The following is a 7,396-nucleotide window of genomic DNA, read 5'->3' as shown; positions in this document are numbered from 1 at the left end:
CCATCGTCTAAGGTGCTTTTGTCATGTTGCAGAGCTGAAGAGAGGAGTACGAAGAGTCTTATCAGGAACCGTTACACTCCGCTACAATCCTTATGTGCTGGCTAGTTTACTTTATGCTTTTACAGCTGTGTATTCAAATGTGTCTAGATCCTTCATTGGACTCTATATATTACTCTGTAAATCTCTCCAATGGAATAATAAGAAAGTATTATTCAGTCAAAATCTTGTTTCCAGTTTGTATTCTCAGGTATATGATCACAAACAGACAGTTGGAAATTTTCGCGGGGCAAACAGACTTAAGAACGACATTAAGCTAAGTTGGTCGGAGACATGTGCTCTACATTAGCATCTAATGAAAATCTAAGAAGGGGACAATCAAATCTACTTCTTCTTTTAGTTTTTAGTCTAGGTAATTTAACTAAAAGAGATTAAAAGAAGTTCGCTTTATTCTGTGTAGTATAAAACGGTGAGTGTCGCTTCTATGGTGCAACGTATTCTTCCTCTTCTGGAGCGCTTTAACATTGCACGTGTATGGTTCTCCGGCTTCGATTGCTCCTTGCTTCCTTGTAAGGTGGAATGTTCTCGACATGATATAGACAGGGTTCATTATTTATTTGTGTATTAATTTTCATGATAGTGATGATTATTATTAGATGTAGAAGAACAAAACATAAGAGAAATGGAAGTGTTAATAATTTGTTTTTTCTGGTAGTTTAGAGTGAATCTTGTATTATAATTCTTGTACATAATGTTTGAAGCTGATCCGTTGATTCTCCAAATCTTAGTATATATATCTTGTGTTATTCATCTTTGCAGTCTAGTTACATCAACATTTGTAGTTCTTTGCATGGTTACTATGACCGTATTAACTATTAAATGTTTCGTCGAAGCAAAGTTCGATAGTATTATTGTGTGATAATGAAATTTTGTAGTTGTTAATATATTTTACTTCATCATGACATCATCGAAAATTTATTCCGTTTCTTGACCAATATTCCATTTATTATTCATTCTCTATGTTTTAGTTCTCTGTTTTGTGCGACTTATTCTCGTGACCTAAATCAAATGAACAATGCAAGGTTTGGTTACATTTTTTTTTTTAATAATGGACGAACAGAGACATATTAAAAAATATCACATTAAAATTGTCTCTTGAATCGAATCATGTCAATATTTGATTCCTCCAATTATGCACACCTCAAATTAACACATTCTAACAAAATGCACTTGAACTTTTTACCCAAAAAAAGCACTTGAACTATATGTGCTACTATGTCAATTGGATTGTTTTGGTAAAAAAAAATGAGAAAATGAACTTTTATAAACTAATGACAAACTTGGTTGCTTGGAATATCTATAGTAACACAATCAATTGATATTTATTGCCAATCCTCCACTATGTTATTTCTTGGTACCTTTTCCAATATGAGGATTGAGGATGAATTTAAAGAAAAAGTTACAAAGACAGAAGTAAGTCAAATATTATTCGAGTAGTTATCATCTCTGCCTAGACTTTTAGGCGCAACACATTTGAGTCTCTATACCTACAACAATTTCACACCATCGATCTCTTACTATCTCCTCTTTTATTCCGAAAAAATAATACATACGATATTTAACATACGTTAAAGAAAAAAGATAACCATATATGTACTTTTTAATGTCAGAAACAGATCACCTTTTAAATGTATTGACATTAACGTAAGAATTATTGACATGTTTCTCAAGTTAATATGGTTCATACACGATGCAGTTTCCATGTAACTTGAAGGATTGGTAAACTAAAATATAAAATGCCGAAAAATTGAAACTAAAGTAACGAGGCGGAAAATAAAATACGAGTATAAGCATGAGTGGAAATGGAGGAGGACACGATGGTCACAGCTTGAAACGAACGCCAAACTGAAGTGGAGAAGTTGCAAAAATTTATGAAACGCGTAAAGATGTTTGTATAATGATGTGTTTCACTTTCAACACATCACACAGCCCCAAATACATGAATGTCATCACTCTTGTTGAAAAGTTCAAATCCACATTTATTATCCACCTAACTGTCACTCAATGAGTCCAAACATTATACTTCTACTATCACCAAAAGTTATGAAAATGTAATTTTCACCAACACCTCGGTCATTTAGCTTTGACTGGTTCCATTTTTTAATGGCTCCTCTCGTGGCTCTAGTCTACCCATTAATCTGCGAGCCTTCTTACGCTTTTTTAGCATGTGCTTCGAAGACCACGTGGTATTTTTTAAAAGCTCACATTATTTTATCTTGTTACTTTGTTCTGAATGAATAACTATGCAGTGCATGGACCTGAGCATTTTAACTTGGACTCGAAGATTCCAACCGAAACCGATCCAAAAATATCCGATCCGGAACCGAACCAAAAATTTACAAGTAATTTTTGGGTCTAAATTTCTTTTATCCGAAAGAACCGGAACCGAAAAGAACCAACCCGAATAGATCCGGACCCGAAAGGAATCGGCCCGAATAGACCCGACCCGATAAAAACCGATTTGTACCCGACTTAAAAACATGTATATTCAAAACTATGATTTTTTGTGTTCTATTTAATATATATTATTTTATGATTTAGTTGAAATATCTTTTGTTAACAACAATTCTTATTATTTTGTAACATTTTATAAGTAATATGAAGATTTAAAATGTAAAATTTAGAGTTTAAAAATATTTTATTTTAATTATTAATAGTTTCATTTAAGTTATTTTGCAAAATTTTAGATGTATATGACAAATATCGACTAAATATGATGGAGTTGTATATGTCATGTCTTTTAAATTTTAAATATCCGAACCCGATCCGGATCTGATATAGACCCGAAAAATTACACGTATTTTATGGATATTTTAATTATAGACCTGAACCGACACGGACCCGAGAAAAACCGACTCGCACCCGAACCAAAAATTTCTAAGTACCTATTGGATCCAAATATTTAGGACCCGAAGGACCTGGACCCGAAAGGAATCGTCCCGAACCCGATCCGAAAATCCAAACGTCCAGACCTAGTAGTACCTTTTAAGATTTGTTAGTTTTAATAGGAAAAAATTTCAATATTAAAATTCCTCAAAAAATCTCCGACCTTAGTTTACTTAATGGATTAGACCATATGTTTACATTGACAAAAAAATGCCCTTTCTTTACGGTACCATCAAAACGCTACTACCGTTAAATCATAAATTTATGGGTTTTTATTCAAACCTAATTTAATTGGAAGGTTTTATTATTAAAATCCATCCATAAACATTTACATGATCCCAAATTGTACCTATAAAAACCTGAATGGAATCTAATTTCTTATTTATAAACTAGCTGATGTCCCGCACCTTGTGCGGATTAATATATTTAACAATTTTCAATTCTAACTTTTATTTTTATAAAATAATAATAATTCAATTAGATAAAAAATTTAAATTATTATAAAATTTAAAATTTAAATATAAAATTTTAATATTCATATTGGTAATCAATGTATTAAATTATGTTCTTTGTTTCATATTTTTATTTATAAGATGTAGATTTTAGATCAAAATCTTTTCTATAGTAATAATTAAATTACGAAATTTGTATTGAAATTAACATATATTGTATTTTGACTGAAAAAAAAAATGATGTGGTACAGAAAGGATGATAAAAATCACAAATATAAAACATTAACAAAATAAAGATAGTTTAGAAGTGTTGAATCTGGTAAAACCGAACTATTTAAAACCAAACAAAACCGAAATAGAGAAAATAATTTGGATTTAGTACTACTGAATAAACCAAATGGATGTTATTTTAAGAAAGTGCAGTATATGAATATGGTTTAATATATTAAGCAATCAAACCGAATAAACCAATGAAACCGATTAATTCAGATATATTAGTATACTTATATATAAATTTTTTAATAATTTGTATTTGATCAATAAATCCAATAAAAATCAGAGAAACTGGCTATAATATTAGTCATTAAAATTATAAAATTAATATAAGATAAAAGTAATGATGATATTATCGTTAGATATTGTTAATATCTATTTAATAATTAAATGTTTTAAATATCATGATAATTATATATTAAATATACATTTTTAAAAAATAATTGTATATATATCGTTTGAATAGTTAAATATTTATTAATTATATTAAATATCATGATAAATATATAGATATCAATATAAAAATTTAAATAATAATATTAATTAAACTAATGACGTATCCTAAAATTATGGAAAAGATACAAGTAAACAAATTAACTAAAATCTTGGAGAATATGACAAATGGGCAAAATATCCTAAAATTATGAAAAATGACAAATAAACAAATCAACTAAAATCATGGAAAAAATGACAAATCAGCAAATTCACTTCTCATATAATAGTATATATACTCAAATAAAACTTAATTTATGTTCCTAAAAAGTTAAAAACCCAAAACAAATGAATTCCTAATAGGCAATATGATGGAGTTTAAGCAGAGAACTATTTATGGAATGGACATATTTACTATTTTAATGGAAATGTATATTTGTATACCAATATTGAAGAAAAGTAAAACCCTAACCAGCAACCTAAAACCCCACTGAATTTTGTTGCAAATGGCTAATTAGCTTGATGTATCTTAGTAAAAATGTTTATTGAACAAACAATGGGTTAATAACATGAAAGCTAAGACACATTGCCAAAGCTAGTCAATTCTTGTCGTCTCATGTGTTTCTTCTGGTTTTACATCCATTAATTGGATAACTATTTTATACTCCCTTGTTAAGTTTGAAGAAAGAAAATTATTATTTTTTGGACTTTTTAAAGTTTGTGTTCGAACTTTGGTCGGTTGTTGTGGTGAGATCAGAAACTCTAACTTGCATGATTTTCTAATATACTTAAACAATAACTTAAAAATATGTAGTATATGTCACATAGTCACTCGTTTAGGTCGTCTGTTAGCGCATGTAATCAACCCAAATATACTATTCTAGTCAACAAAGGAATGAATTCCACATAATTAACAAATAAGTTGACTCTGTACTCAAAGTTGAAATACACTTCATCCGTTTCAGAAATATCTATATTATAAAAAAAAATATTTTCAAAAAAAATATTTTTTATTCTTCCAATGTATTATTTAATAAAAATTTGCAAATTTCAAAAAAAAATAATGGTATTTATTAGATTTATATTTGTTAAAAATCATAGAAAATTGTTATTCACAAAAAAACAATACATTCACAATCAAATTTTAATGTAATTTTTTTAATATATGTGCAAATTTTAAAATATGTATCTTTTTGAAATGGAACGAGTAGTTCACACAGGGAAACATAATAAACTGATGAACATAATTAAAACATTCATGGTGCTTGCCCAATTGCCCCTCAAAATCTGAAGCTTATAAAAGGAGCAAAAATATGAATGAATTAAGAGCTGGTGTTTTATTCGAAATTTAATATTTAGGTGACGAAATAAATTCGAACTTCGACTTTACTGTACAGATTAATGGATTGTGTGAATGGTGACAGATTGAAGAGAGTAACCTGATAGATATACAGACAAAACTATACTACTCCATATAGAGGTCAAAGATGATGAATATTAGCAGTGCCGTCAGATTTCATATATATTTTCTTGGAAAGTGGGCGGTGGACCACTGACTGTCAAGTCACTTCCAAATGGACAAGTGAGGAAAGTTAACATTAATTTAAATATTTCTTTGTAATTTAATCTTTTAATTTTAGTAATATTTATTTTAATATAGTAACCAAGAATTTTTTTGCTTACAATTTAGAAAGGAATATTTACCAGGGACATGCAAATTCAGTATTAGAATTGAAAAAAATAACTTTTACTTCGTGTGTTTATTACAGGTGTGTCATTTTCTAAGTGTCATCACCACATGCTCTTTCACCTCATTTTTTTAAAAACCCTTTCTCAACTAGACTAATTACAAACAAATGTCACTAGTCATTACATTATAATATAAAATTTTCGATCAAAATTATCTTCACAACGTTACATTCGGATTTAAAAAAAAATCGAATATTTAAATAAGGCAACATTATATTAACATTCAAAGAAAGACTTTATTGTTATAATTATGTTCCTCAGTGAAGAACCTTGACAATATTTTTATACGTGTGTTTATAATTATTTACGCTTGAGTAAACAATTGGTTCTTTAAACTTCTTTATAATCTGTTCTTTGTACTTGGAATTGGTTCTTTTATCTTGATATGCCGATTTGTAAGAAAATATTATAACCAGTATTGCAGTTCATATCTAATCCTGCAACAAGTTAACCATGTTTATCATAATGTTTTGAAAAACTAATATGAGCTTCAAATCGTTTTATGATCTTTTAGATTCAAGTCAACGAAAATAATGGACTATTCCCAAAACTTAATGCTTCAAATTTTAAAGGAAACACAATTGACTTGATCACGGGATCAAATATATTATACAAAAAAAAATTGAGAATATTAGTGTATTCAAGGAAGCAAAATTCTTAGAATCGAAATACTTTCTATATCACGGATTTAACGAATTCCAAATTGTCCATCTTTCATTTACACTTACCTTAATCGACCGGATAATATTTGTGAAATTAAGTTTGCGTGACCAGAACTTCATTTTGTTACCTATTTGACGTCCAAACATTACGCAATTTTCAAAACAAGGCAAGTAGTATATACAGTATTAATTTCAAGACATTAATATCGGCTTCCTCATTAACTTTGGCGTGGTGAGGAAAGACCTAGGCTCTGTTCATATATAAATAGTAGACGTGTTCGTTTACATCTCCTCACCATTGCCTCCTTCTCTAAACCCCTTTAGCATTACATTTCTAGCAAACACAAAAAACTAATGGCAGGTTTTAACTCTGTTGCCGACTTGAAACCCTTTAAGACCATGTGGAGAGTGAAGGTGAGCATTGTGAGACTGTGGAAGCAATACTCTGCTCCTGGAGGACTGACCATTGAAATGGTTCTCATTGATTCTAATGTAAGTTTGAACAATCTTAAAGAGAGCAAAATGTTATATTTAGTTATTATTTGACGAATAAGATAATATGTCTTTGATACTACGTTTTTTCGTTATGTATAGGGAGACAAGATCCATGCGAGTGTGAAGAAAGAATTGGTTAACCAGTTCGAGCACCAGCTGGAGCAGGGGAAAACTCTGACTTTCACTAATTTTTCACTGAATCATTCGGTTGGCTCATACCGGACGACAAACCATCTTTACAAGATCAGTGTGTTGTCCACAACGCGTGTGAGAAGTTGTGAGGCTTTACCTGTAGGTTTAAATGGCTTCACACCCGTGAACTTCCAGGAAGTTCTTGATGGTAGTCTCAACCCCGATTTTCTAATTGGTGAGTACAGTTCAATAATATTC

The sequence above is a fragment of the Brassica oleracea genome, chromosome C3, assembly GCF_000695525.1.
Source record: "Brassica oleracea var. oleracea cultivar TO1000 chromosome C3, BOL, whole genome shotgun sequence".
Lineage (NCBI taxonomy): Eukaryota > Viridiplantae > Streptophyta > Magnoliopsida > Brassicales > Brassicaceae > Brassica > Brassica oleracea.
Note: the sequence above shows the minus strand (reverse complement) of the source record.